The 13,891-nt window shown below is 37.0% G+C and overlaps 1 protein-coding gene across 5 annotated transcripts in view; it reads right to left on the bottom strand.

The window, feature by feature from the left end:
• TBC1D5 (TBC1 domain family member 5) overlaps positions 1-13,891 on the bottom strand; it is a 533,625-nt gene that overhangs the window by 383,559 nt on the left and 136,175 nt on the right. The window contains exon 1 of one of the 5 annotated variants that reach the window (XM_049629849.1): positions 3,726-9,037. The exons of the other annotated variants lie outside the window; for them this stretch is intronic. The gene's annotated coding sequence lies outside the window, so the exon portion shown is untranslated. Of the gene's footprint in view, positions 1-3,725; positions 9,038-13,891 lie in introns of those variants that run through there. 5 annotated transcript variants of the gene reach the window in all.

Here is a 13,891-nt window from a genome sequence, read left to right on the forward strand (position 1 = left end):
TAGTATTTGTAAGCTATTTTACAAAATAATGTAACTCATACTTGCTGGTTCTCACCTTCATCTCTGTGATGGCTAATATGATATGTCAACTTGATGGACCTAATGGATGCTAAGATAGCTGGTAAAATGTTATGAGAGACACAGAGATTAACATCTGAATCAGACGGAGTAAAGAAAATGCCCTCACTAATATGGGTGGGCATAATCCAATACAGTGAGGGCCTGAATAGAACAAAACATGGAGGAAAGGCAAATTCACTGTCTCAGCATCAGCTGAGATACTTAGACTCAGACCAGGATTTGACTATCTCCCCGCCCCCAACATTTATCACCCCAATTCTCAGGCCTTCAGACTCAGAACGAATTGCACCACAGGCTTTCCTGGTTCTCCGGCTTGCAGAGGGCATATCTTGGGACTTCCTGATGAGGGAGCCAAAGGCAAGCTTAGGGCAAAGCACAGCTAACCCTCCCCACCCCCCCAGCCTCCCCCCCTCCCGTGGGATATGTGTGACATTCTTCAGGCACTCCTGGAAGCCCAAGAACAAAGGAAAGGGAAAAACAAATGGCTAACTGATAGAGATCACAGTCATACAGGACAAGAGTCTCCAATCAGTTTTCAAATGTCTTAGTAAATTAAAAGAAAAAAGCAATCTTATCAATAGCCTAATCTCCAGAAACCTACAGACTCAGTTTCCTGGAGCCCTAACATCACCCTCCCCTCCATAGTGATGTAGGGAACAAAGGCAAGAAGAAAATGTAGATAAAATTAAATTTCTTTATAGCCTGCAACCCATTGGCAAATACTTGAGGCAAATACAGGGTAAAATATTCCTCCAGAAACTCTCTACTGTCTTAATGTTTATGACTTACTATAGGGAAAAACAACCTTAGCCTGACAATAGCAAGACCTCCAGTATCAAGAGGCCTCTAAATTTAGCATATGAAAGTACTTTTGAAAATCTTTTTCTTTTACCCCACCCCCATCTCCATAGTTTATAACCAGTCACTCTTCACAACCCCAGAGCAGCCCTTTCTGCCCACAGGTCCTGTCCCAGTGCTTTAATAAAATCACCTTTTTTGCACCAAATTCTCAAGAATTTTTTCTTGGCCATCAGCTCTGGACGCCCCACCATCACCACTCCCAAACCCCATCACCTCTTAGCTTCCACAACCACACGCGCCAATACCTGTTTTATATGTACATCTCCTATTGGATCTGTTTCTCTAGAGAACTCTAATGCGATCCACAGTGCAGGATGACAAGCCCCTATAAATTGTTCCCCAGAACATTTCAAGGAGTCATCCTCAAGTATCTCATATGTATTCATGAGCAAGACCAATCAGCTGGCAGTCACCTACCATACACATTGATCATCTCACCCCTCTTTGTGCCTCTCCCTGTGTGGTATTTGAGGTCAGCTGACTCCATTCCCTCCAAATTAAGCTTGGGTGGGCCTCATCTGTTATTTCCACCCAGGTATTGCCTTTGCTCTGTACTGTTGATTACTGGCGGCCACTGTCACTGACAGAGACCACTGCGGCTTCTTCAGCGGACGCCCACTCGCCCTGAGTCCTGCTGACCTCTGCTCTAACTACTGCTCTGCCAAGCAGCACTGCTGCCCCATGCCTTTCTAACACTGCCAGCAAAACGCAGTCTGTAAAATGCCAATTACCCTGTGGATCATGGCAAAGAGGAGAAACAATGCCTTTCTACTGGTCTCTGAGCTTAGAAGATACAAGCGAGAGGATACTTGCTCGTCCCCAAGTACCTTACGGTATTTCTCTTTATCCTCCTGTTGTTAGTATTTGTTTTCTCACAGCCCACCCACCTTTCTATCTCCACAGGTCTCCGACACAAGGCCTAAGACATCTGGACCAGAAAACAGATCCCTGGATGAACTCAAAAATGCTGCCTCTCTAACAACTAATACTGTAACACCAGGTTCTGGCTCTTTATTCTTTCATTTTCCTTAAAAAAAAAAAAATCACTTTTGTTCCTACACATTAAAGACTATCGGCAGGCCAATCCTGCTGGTCACCACATCCCAGATATGGCTGAACTCCTGAAGTGGTACTCGAGGGCCTCACTGATAATACTCTACCCAGAAAGAGTCTTAAACACAAAAACCAACCAACCAACCAACAACAACAAAAAGTCGAACTATTTAAACATGGAATATCCTTTCTTGCTCCGTGTTTTTCATACTCAATACACTCCATTAAAGATTTCACATTAGGGACGCCTGGGTGGCTGTCGGTTAAGCATAGGACTCCGGGTTTAGGCTCAGGTCATGATCTCACAGTTCGTGGGTTTGAGCCACGTGTGGGGCTCTGCGCGGACAGTGCAGAGCCTGCTTGAGATTCTCTGTCCCTCGCTCTCCGCCCCTCCCCCTCTTGTGCTGTCTGTGTCTCTCTCAAAATCAACAAATGAAATTAAAAAATTTTTCACATTAAAATCTCTGAATTATATTTGCCACCCAAAGCAAATTTCCCAATCAGAAATAAAAGCCTCCCTTTTGGGAAATAGCTCACAAATTAACCTTTCTTTTATGTTTATTTATGTTTATTCTTTTATGTTTATTCATTTATTTTGACAGAGAAGCAGGGGGATAGGGAGAGGAGGAGAGAGAGAATCCCACGCAGGCTCTGCACAACCAGCACAGAGCCTAATATAGGACTCAAAGTCACAAACTGTGAGACCATGACCTGAGCCAAGATCAAGAGTCAGATACTTAACCAACTGAGCCATCCGGGCACCACAAGTTAATATTTTTATCTGGACTTTACTGTGATTATGCCAACAGTGGCACACCACCTACCCAAAGCGCTTCAGCAGTAGGAGGCATTCTGCCTCTGTCAACGTTCCAAAAGGTACTTCCTGAAGAACACCAAGGTAGGAAAGGGGTAGCTATAGAGTGGAACAACAAGCGATAATCCCCCTGGCCAGGAATTACCAGTACATTTATCCCTACAATGGGAGGATTCCTTCTTTAAGCCATGAGAACACAAGGAAAGAACAATAGCTTTTCTAGCAAATTCCATTCAAATCAGAATCTACTTTTGAGGGTAAGATACACCAACAAGTATAAGTATAAATGAGACAAAGAACAGACTATAGGAAAAAGAATAATTCAAATTCTCTGAAAAAGCAAATTTTAGACAAAATGTACAATAAATATCAACATTACTAGTAGTTCAATTCCATTCAAAAAATGATACACATTTAGAAATTAAATTTCTGGCTTTATAAACATGATGAATAAGCAAATGCTTTAGGTTAATATATTTTTCCCATCAAGCACTCTATATAAGAAATTTTTCCTCAAAGCTCCATTACTAACAAATTCCAAAGTGTTCATTCACTAAAAATAGAACTCTTTACTCTTCGTCATTTATTTGGGTACTTTTAGCCATCTTATAAATTGCATATTTCTTAGATTTTAACAACCTATCCTCCTATAATTTTTATATTTTGGTGAAGAAAAAAATACGTGCTTAAAATTGTATGACTTTAAAATTGTTCTAAACAACAAATGCATCTCAATCTTAAAAAAAAAAAAAAACACCAGGGGAATGAGGAGGAGGAAGCTTTAAAGGCATGAAGGAAATAAAAGAAAATACACATGGACAAGAACTGAGGCAGTATGGTATAAATTTCAGGTAATTTTAATCTAGAAAAGTCTCAATTCAATTATAAATATATTTTTTAAAATAGCACACTCTACCTTAGAGAATCTAGGTGGTGGCATTTTTTAAACAAGCAAGGACAACAGAAAAAAAACAGTCTCTCCTTATGTCACGTTTATTCAATTTGTGGACTCGACTGCAGGTGGTCCTTGAGACGGTATCACAAAAGATGTCTAAAACAAAATGGGTAGGTGTGACCATTTATTTAAAATTCAGGCAGTTTTTCAAAACTCTATTTCTATGCAGAGTGTCCAATTATCTACAAGATATATACAGTCTGTAGCACAAGCTATTATGATTGATTGATTTTTTTTTTAACGAAAATACTTGCACATATATACACAAAATGGATCTTATCTCCCCTCAAAGTATCCATTTTGGGCAGCTATACATCAATTCCACTGAAGAAAATTCAAAAAGAGACATTCCTAAAATACGTTGATTAATGGATTATGTATACATCTTCCCCAAAGGGACTACTTCAAAGGAAATAACACACATTTGAATAAATAGGCTCTGAAATATTTGTTTAAAAATTTGCCTAATTTATCGTTACATGTAATCTAGAAAACTGTAAAAGACGTAAGGTTCTCTGAACAAATACATTTTCACTTGAAATGCAAACATTCAAATAAATCTTTCCTTACCACTCAGTAGTAAGAAAATGGAAAGCGATAAGTGATAAAGAAGTTAGGTATTAAAAAGCCAAGTAAGGATGAAAGGCCGTTATAGTCACTACCTTTTGAGAATTAAGTGACTACTGAGGAAAAAGAAAAATACCTTCAAATCTATAGCAAGCATTGTATAACAAATAGCAGCCAATCCACTTGAAGACTGCAGGTATAAATTTCTCCTACCTTACAAAGCTTTACTTCATCTTTTAGTTATAGTATGCGCAGAAGTGGTTCCAACTAATAACTAATAATTCATTAAAAATGCAATCCATCTTGAAACACTACTACTAGAAAAGCAAATTACTGTCATTTATATTTTAGCACTTGCAGGACAGTAATTTTTACTCTAATCCATACAGTGTTTTGAAAGAGGTATAATTGAAAACTAAATTGAAACTTGTAATTATTATATCTATGCATCCATAGAAACATCTACACATTTTAAAATATATGTATTTTCTTTAATTCATCTTAACCTTAAAAACTCGTCCCAAAGTAGTTTTTATTTAAAAAATGTTTTAATACAAGGCATTTAATTTTACCTTCTTCTGTTTGTTCTGAAAATGGTACAAAACAAATACTTTGACCACAAACCTGCGTATTCCATGCCTTCAATCAAACCGCTGCAATTAATATGAAATTCTAAATACAGAATATAATGCCACATAAATAGTATAACAGCCAAGTCCTGTCTGAGAAGCCATATGTTTTTTCCCATTGTTCAAAAAAAGGAGATGACTTCCCGTCACTTATGTTTCTGATTAGCAAGGTGATTTATGCCACAATCACTAAAAATGCCAGCAAGTGAATGAGAAAATGCACAGTGACTGCACCAGATGTGCACAATAAACAGGAATCCCATTGTAATCTCTGGTACTTAGTTTATATGAAGGTAATGTAGGAAACACTCTTGGATATGGCAAAGTCACTCTTTTTTTACATTTGACTATAAATGATATGAAATAAATTGTGTGTTTTATACTTTATGGCATGCATACATTGATAAATTAGGTACCGTTTTGTATCCCGACTTATCTACAAGACAAACCTGGCTAAGATCATGGGGATTAATTGCTTCAGAAGTGTGAAATGCAGCTTTTCCATTCTTTTCTGCACACTCAGTGAAGAAACAATGATTAATCACTGTTTAACTATTCTCTGGAGGATCTACAAGATTGCCAAAGCAGGACTTATCCTCATAAATCCAAAAAATACAGGTTTAGATTTGTTGCCAACAACTGAAAGAACATGAACTTAAACCCATTTGTTATCAGATTAAAATAATGTCAAGGTTTTAGAACCCCACTGGTACACAATTTCCTTTTAATTGGTGACTACGATAGGAAATTAGATTAACACACAAGATATAACAGGAGCACATGTATTTTATAAAAATAATAAAAGTATTTTTTAAAAATTATAAAATATCCTCAGCCTACTAATGCCAAACAACATACTATTGAACCGGAGCTGATAATCTCCCTTAGCTACATAAATATTTCCATTGTTCTGTGCTATTTATAAAAATTAAAATACATGCTATCAGATGAAAAGCACTTTTAAATGGTTATTTCATGTGGAAAATGGCTACCTACTTCCAGAAATTTTATTCCAGACAGCTACAGCTGAATGACTATTATGTAGATAAAATGATTTAGTTTGAATAGAACATAAATATATTTAAGTCTTTATAAGACTGGAAATGTAAAACTCCAAACTTTAAGCCTACACTATAAATGATCCAAAAATAAGTAACATTTTGAACAGAAGTACATAAGAAGAGAGGTTTCAAATACATTCCAAGTAATTTAGGCTTTCAAAATATCCAGCCAATATCTCACTACATATATTGAAAAAATTAAGTAACTCTTAAGTTGAGGCAAAATTAGTTCATGTCATTTTTATATCCTGAACACATAGTTTTAATAACTAAAACCTTATCCTGTCTCAACAATGAAATGTTGGTTTAATAACGGTCAAATAATTACAAATTAAAGACTTCTTTAAAATCCTCTCTAAATGAGTGAGCTGTTCACAGACTACTCCTACCTAAATGGGAATAACCTCAAGTAAAGACTTCAAATTTCTATGTAAAATAGAAATGAGGCCACCTCGCAATTATAAAGGATCCATTGTCTATTTGTCTGATTATATGGTCATATTACTTCTCCCTTCCGAGATGCTTCTTTCAGGTCTACTAGGTACCACAAAAACTAGGAGAACTGCAAAGAGGAGGAGGTGAAACTGTTGGTCAATTTCACTGTCCATTAAGTCTTTTTTAAAAGTGAGTAACAAAGAGAATGTGAAACAGATTCTGTCTTTTCCACATTTCTATCTAGAGTTGGCTGTTTATCCATTATCAAAAGGTGAGAGTTAATGTACAGCACATGTATATCAAAAACTAAAAATATTCACAATAAACTTAGCAAAACATAAAGGAAAACATCTTAAAATGACATATGTATTTAAAAGTTAGCTGAGTACCTGCCATAGGGTAAACAGTTAATAAATATCTGTTGATCAAATGAAGAGACGAATTCAGATTGATTCTACTCTCAAAGCTGATGACATTTTAGAGTCTATAAACAGAGAATTACGCTTTGACCCTCTCCCTACGTTCTCAAACATCTCCACTTAAAGTTTTTCAATTCAGTGAACAGGATTTAAAAACCATCCTTATGTGTTACTCAAAATATGCCACTATCATAAAACCGCACAGAGACAATGGCTCGTCTTGTTTAACTCAGAACTATTAGAGGTTTGAGGATGGACATCACTATTACCTTCCAAAGGAACACAAGCATGTCAGAATGAGACAGCTGGGGTTTTTGCATTAAGATTTTTACGGGGCGCCTGGGTGGCTCAGTCGGTTACGCGGCCGACTTCGGCTCAGGTCATGATCTCGCGGTCCGTGAGTTCGAGCCCCGCGTCAGGCTCTGTGCTGACAGCTCAGAGCTTGGAGCCTGTTTCAGATTCTGTGTCTCCCTCCCTCTGACCCTCCCCCGTTCATGCTCTGTCTCTCTCTGTCTCAAAAAAAAATAAACGTTAAAAAAAAAATTTTTAAAAAAGAAAGAAAAAAAAAGATTTTTGCATAAAATTTTGCACTTAAAAAGGGAAAGTCACTGCAAATGGTTTCAGTCAGTAACCTAAACCAGAAACCAAGTCCCAGATGACAAAATGGCAACCCACTGGACAAATGTATACTTGAAGCCCAGGAAAGGAGACACATTAAATGATGTTAAATAATAAAGTTTTTTGTTTGTTTGTTTGTTTGTTTTTAACAGGGAAGCAACTAAGAATATGATGAAGGAGTGCTCTTTAACACCTAAACTATTCACCTATAAAAAGAATTCCCTGAAGACCCTTCTCAGAGTCAGCCAATGAAGTACTGGTCAGACTCAACACAAAATAGTGTATTTCACATATTGGACAAGGATGTAATGTGGGTACATATCAAAAGAAAATGTGAGAACTTTTATTCTTGCCTAAAAAGTAATGCAATAAGCTAGAACCTGCATTTAGAGGGAATCAAAATAAAGTCACAAGAGGCACATGTCATCTTATTTCTATTGCATCCATAACAGTGGATGCTCCCCAAGACAGAGTACTAAGTAAAGTGACAGTCGACCAAATATCCTCTCAGTAGAGGTGTCCTAAGTGCACAAGTGAATTGATGAATCTTCAGGAGGTATTACTCAAAATGTCTTCCAGCTCAGTGACCAAGGAATTCTTTATTGGAGCATTCTCAATACTGATTGATGCATGCTGCTTCTCTTCTACTTAAAAACAAAACAAAACAAAACAAAACAAAACAAAACAAAACAAAAAACTGTCTGGACCTCAGCTTTGCTGTTAAGCTGCCACATGTTTCTCCTTCCACTCTCCCTTGAACCCACTCTAATCAGATTTTGTCCTTTACTGAAACTACTCTTCTGAAATCACCAATGACTTCCCATTGCTAAATCCAACAGTCAATTCACAGTTCATCCATAACTTCATCTTTCAGCAACATTTGTCATAGATGATCATTTCCCTTTCTTCAAATATTTATACCATCTAGCTTAATTAGCTTACAGATATTCTGAAAGCCAAAGAAGTTTTCCTCCTACCTCACTGGGTTTTCCGTCCCTGGACTTCTCTACTAGTAATTCTACTTTTCCTTACCTGTTTACCTAAAGTGTTCCAAAGCTAGAACCTTCAATTTCCTCTAGCTATATTTACTGGACTGTGTCAATATAACCCTTTAAAAATACCATCTATAACTGACAACTTCCATGGTCTCTCCTTTATCCCAGACCTCTCACCTGAACTCTGGTCCAGTCTATCTGTCCTCTTGACCTTTCCACTTGAATATATAATAAACATCTCTAACTCAACATGTTTAATACCAAATTCCTGGCCTTCCCCCAAACCCCTTAACACACAGCCTGTATAATCTTCCCCTTCTTCATCAAATGAAACTCCATCTCTCCTATTATTTAGACCAAAACATTACTGGAGTCATTCTTGACTCTTCTCTCTCTCAGAGTTCAAATCTAATCCATCAGGAAATCCTGTTGTTCAAACCACAATCATCTCTCAGCTCTAACCTTCTGCATGGTCCTTCTGCTTCTACCTTGCTCCCTTAAAATTATTGATTTTTTAAAAATTTTTTAATGTTTATTTATTTTTGAGAGAGAGAGTGCACACAAGTAGGGGAAGGAGAGAGAGAAAGAATCCCAAGCAGATGTGGGGCTAGAACTCACAAACCATGAGATCATGACTTGAGCTGGAATCAAGAGTCAGAGACTTAACCAACTAATTCACCCAGGCACCCCAATTGTTAATTGATTTTAAATTAACTGTAATTCTTTTAAACAATAAACCAGATGATAATTCCCAGATTCCTCTACAGTTTAATCGCTACTCCTCTCACCTCACTTTGCTACAGCCTCACTGACCACTCTGTTGTTCTGTAAACACATAAGCAATATTCTCACATCAGAGCCTTTGCAACTCTTGCCTTCATAGCACAACCATCTAACCTACTATATATTTAATGCATTTATCTTGCTTCTTGTGGACTTCTCTACCTTAAAACTCAAGCTTAATGAAGTTAAGAATTATCTCTATTTTGTTTTCACTGTGATATCACCTAGAACACTTTTCAGTGACAGCGGCTTCAAAGTTCTCAGGAGGAACAATGGATGGCAGAAAAAGATTAAGTCTTTGATGTTTTGAGAAAAATCATTTTAAATCTAGAAATACCCAGCAAAATGATCAATCAACTGTGAGAATAAAAGAAAAATATTTTAGAAAAACAATAAAAAATTATCTAATATGCACAAGTCATAAAATACACCTTTCACCATTTAACCTTCTGAAAATTTACTTAAAGGAAACCTAGGAATAAAGATGACAGTGAGATCCAAGCAATATTGGAGCAAATCCAGCAATATAACGAAAAGAAATCTGAGAATGACCCTTCAGCAAAAGGCCCAGGAAGCTCTGGTTTACTGGTTCATCAAAGTCCAGGATATGTGAGATATTTCTTCAAAGGCAGTAGATAACCTTACAAAAATATTATTTTATCACCAAATATCATTTTATCCAAATTGAATACCTTTTATTTCTTTTTCTTGCCAGATCTCACCAGGATTTCCAGTACTATGTCAAATAAAAATGGTGAGACTGGCTCTTTGTATATAGGGAACATTACCTCATCCATCATAATTACTCACTGCAAAAATAACTCTGATGAAAAATCCAAGTAAAGAACAGTTAGGTCCTTGCAAAGGGGGGAAAAGGCAAGTTTGGCCATTCTTGTCTTTCTGATCTTAGAAGAAAAGCTTTCAGCTTTCACTATTCAGTATGATGTAAGCTGTGGACCTGTCATATACTGCCTTTATCATGTTGAGGTACATTCCCTCTACACTCACTTTGTTGGCAGTTTTTATCATAAATGAATGTTGAATTTGGTCAAATGCTTTTTCTGCATCTACTGAGATTATCATTTGATTTTTGTCCTTCATTTTATGAATGTGGTATATCACACTGACTGATTTGTGGACGTTGAACCATCCTTGCTTCCCTGGAATAAATCCCACTTGATCATGGTATATGACCGTTTTAAGGGACTGTTGAATTTACTTCTGTTCAGTTTGTACAAGAGTTTTGCATCTACATTTATCAGGAATGTTGGCCTGTAATTTTCTTCCATTGTAGCATCCTTATCCAGTTTTGGTGTCAGGGTAATATTGGCCTCATAAAATGGCTTTGGAAATACAGCTAACTCTTAAAACAATGTGGAGGTTGGGCACATTGGCACCCCATGCAGTTGAAAAATCCATGGATAACTTTTGACTCCCCAAACACTTTACTACTAGCCTACTACTGACTGGAAGCTTTACCAATAACACGAACAGTCAATTAACACACATTTTGTATTTATAAGTACTATATACTATATTCTTACAACAAAGAAAGAGGAAAGAAATTGTTATTAAGAAAATCATTAAGATAAAACACATGTACAATATTATATTTATCAAAAAAGTCCACATAAAAGTGAATCCACATCAGTTCAAATCTATGTTGTTTAAGGGTCAACTGTATTCCCTCCTCTTCTATTTTTTGGAAGAGTTTGAAAAGGAATGGCATTAATTCTGCTTTAAATGTTTGGTAGAATTCACCTGTGAAGGCATCAGGTCCTGTACTCTTCTTTCTTGGGAGGTTTTTGATTACTCAATCTCCTTACTAGTGATTGGTCTGTTCGAATTTTCTATTTGACATGATTTAGCTTTGGTAAGTTCTAAGTTTTCAGGAATTTCTCTGTTCTTCCAGGTGCCTAATTCTTTGGTGTATAATTGTTCACAGTAGTCTCTTATGATCTTTGTATTTCTTTTCTTTTCTTTTTTTAATGTTTATTTGTTTTTGAGAAAGAGAGAAACAGAGCATGAGCAGGGGAGGCACAAAGACAGAGGCAGACACAGAACTCAAAACGGGATCCAGGCTCCACTGTCAGCACAGAGCCCAATGTGGGGATCAAACTCACAAACTGTGAGATCATGACCTGATCCAAAGTCGGACACTCAAATGACTGAGCCACCCAGGCACCCCTGATCTTTGTATTTCTATGGTGTCAGTTATAATATCTCCTCTTTCATTTCTAATTTTATCTTTTGAGTCCTCTTTTTTTTTTTTTTTTTTACATGTAGCTAGTTTTGTCTGTATTTTGGAAAAAATAGCTCTTACTTTCACTGATATTTTCTCTTGTCATTTTTGTCTCATTTTCATTTATTTTTGCTCTTTGTTATTCTCTTACCTTACGGCCTAGTTTGTTCTTTTTCTAGTTCCTTTAGGTATATAGTTATTTGAGCTCTTTCTTTTTTCTTACTGTTAACATTTTTCACTATGAACTTCTCTCTTAGAATTTCTTTTTCTGCATTTGATTAGGGATAATTTTTATCATCTTTTTACTTTTCTATATATTCCACCCTTTCTACCACAGCTTTTACTTTCATAATCAGAAAAAATGCTTGCAATTTTTTAAAGGACAAAAACGATAAATGTGATGGGAATGGGTACTGAAAGAGATCACTTTGCAAAAGGATCTGGGTTATTCTAAGCTGATATAGAGGACTTAAAAAGTTAAAAATGTGTTAAACCCAGAATGATTTGAGGGCATCAGCATGCACATACAATTTACATAGAGAGACCAAGCAAGAAGAGAATAAAGAAATATATACTTAACTACAAGGAATGGTTCTATCTAAGGTTTATCCCTTCTTCAAATTTTGAGATATGACCATTTGTACCTGTGTTCTCACTATAGAAGAACCAACTAAGTGCTCTGGTGTTTCCCAGCAGTTACCCAGCTTTTTGACCACAACATGTGATAGCTTGTAGTGAATATAGAGAGAGATGAGAAGCATGGAAAAGATAGATAAAGGGCAGCTTGACTGAGATAGAAAACAAATGGATTCCATTTACTTCCCAATGAGTCAGTCATGAGCAAGTGATGTAAAGTATGATTTACACACAGGTGATGTAAAGTATGGTTTCTGAAATTGCAAAGGCAATCCGTTATTAGACAGGGAAATAAATTTAGTTATGGGAAGCAGCATGTAGTAAGAGAAATATACAAAGATTAGAATAGAATAGAGCACTGCACACATTCCAGGTAGCTAGGGTAAAAACTATTTCAGCTTTTGTTTCACTTTCATTGGTACATTTATGCCTGTGGAAATTGGCTCATAAATGTAAATTTTATTCCTTACAATGGTTGTGTTAAAATAAATGTGAATTCCTCCTATCTGAGACACCTTCAACTCTAAGTTCAATAATTCTAGTTTGGTACTCCTTTAACAAATTTAATGAAGGTGGCGGGGAGGGGGACAGAAAGAGATATGGATATCAAAAGCCTTCTGTATGGAATGTGCTGGAAGTACGCTGGCAGGAAAACATTTTTTAAGGCCCCCTATGAAGGCTCAGTTAAAGGAGAAGGAAAACAATACGGGAAAGGGTAAGGAAAAGATTGGAAACTGATGACTAGATAGATGTAAGAAGTGGAAAGAAAGTAATCAGGGAACTCTGAGTAACTGTTAGAGAACAACATCATTCCCTGAAAAAGCCTACAATCTAAATCTGGCAGATTGTGTAAACGCGCGCATGCATGCACGCACACGCACACGCACACACACACAAATGAATCTCCAGAACATATTACTATAATAAGGATATTTTATTGATAAGTGTTTATGCCCCCCCCCCAAACTCACATGTTGAAATCTTAATTCCCAATGTAATGGGAATACACGATGAAATGGGAATATAGATTATAAGGGTGGAGATGTGGAATAAGCTTAGGAATTCCCTGAGCTTGCAGGGATGAGTTAACAAGGCATAAAGAAATAGAAAGTCATAGGATATACACACCCAAGTTTGGGTAAACAAGCTTAGGTAAATAACATTAGGTAAATGGGGCAAAGGCCCCCAGTATAGGACAAAGGTATAGGAACAGGGAATCTCAGAAAGAAAACATCCAAGATGAGGTAAACAAGATTAGGTATTCAGGGCAGAAAGGCCCCCTAACTTAGTACAGCAGAAAGCTGCTTTCACAGGAAGGAAGGACCAAATTAGGTAAACAAGTAAATAGGGCTACAGACCACAGTGGGGCAAAGTTGCCCACAGCAGAGCTAATTAGCAAAAGAAAGATGCCTTGCTGACTGTGAGGTAGCATGCTCAGGCTTTCTTGTCCCCTAGGCCAGTTTAGGTAAACAGAGGTGGGGCCTCTCTTCTGCTGTAAACAACCTTCCACCCAGATTTTGTTTTGTATTTACCCAAACCTCTAACACCACGTATCTCCAAAACCCTCTTCCCCTCCCCCCACCCATGAGTTCATGTTCATGGTTTCGTTGTCTCTTTGTGCATGTCCATCACACTTGTAAGCCTTCTGATCCTCATAAAAACAGAGCAAGGACTCTTACTGGGGACTTTTGTCTCCTCCCAGGACATTAGCCTCTCTCGCATTTTTAGTCCTGCATCCCACT

Source organism: Panthera uncia, chromosome C2, assembly GCF_023721935.1.
Source record: "Panthera uncia isolate 11264 chromosome C2, Puncia_PCG_1.0, whole genome shotgun sequence".
In the NCBI taxonomy this organism is placed as follows: Eukaryota; Metazoa; Chordata; class Mammalia; order Carnivora; family Felidae; genus Panthera; species Panthera uncia.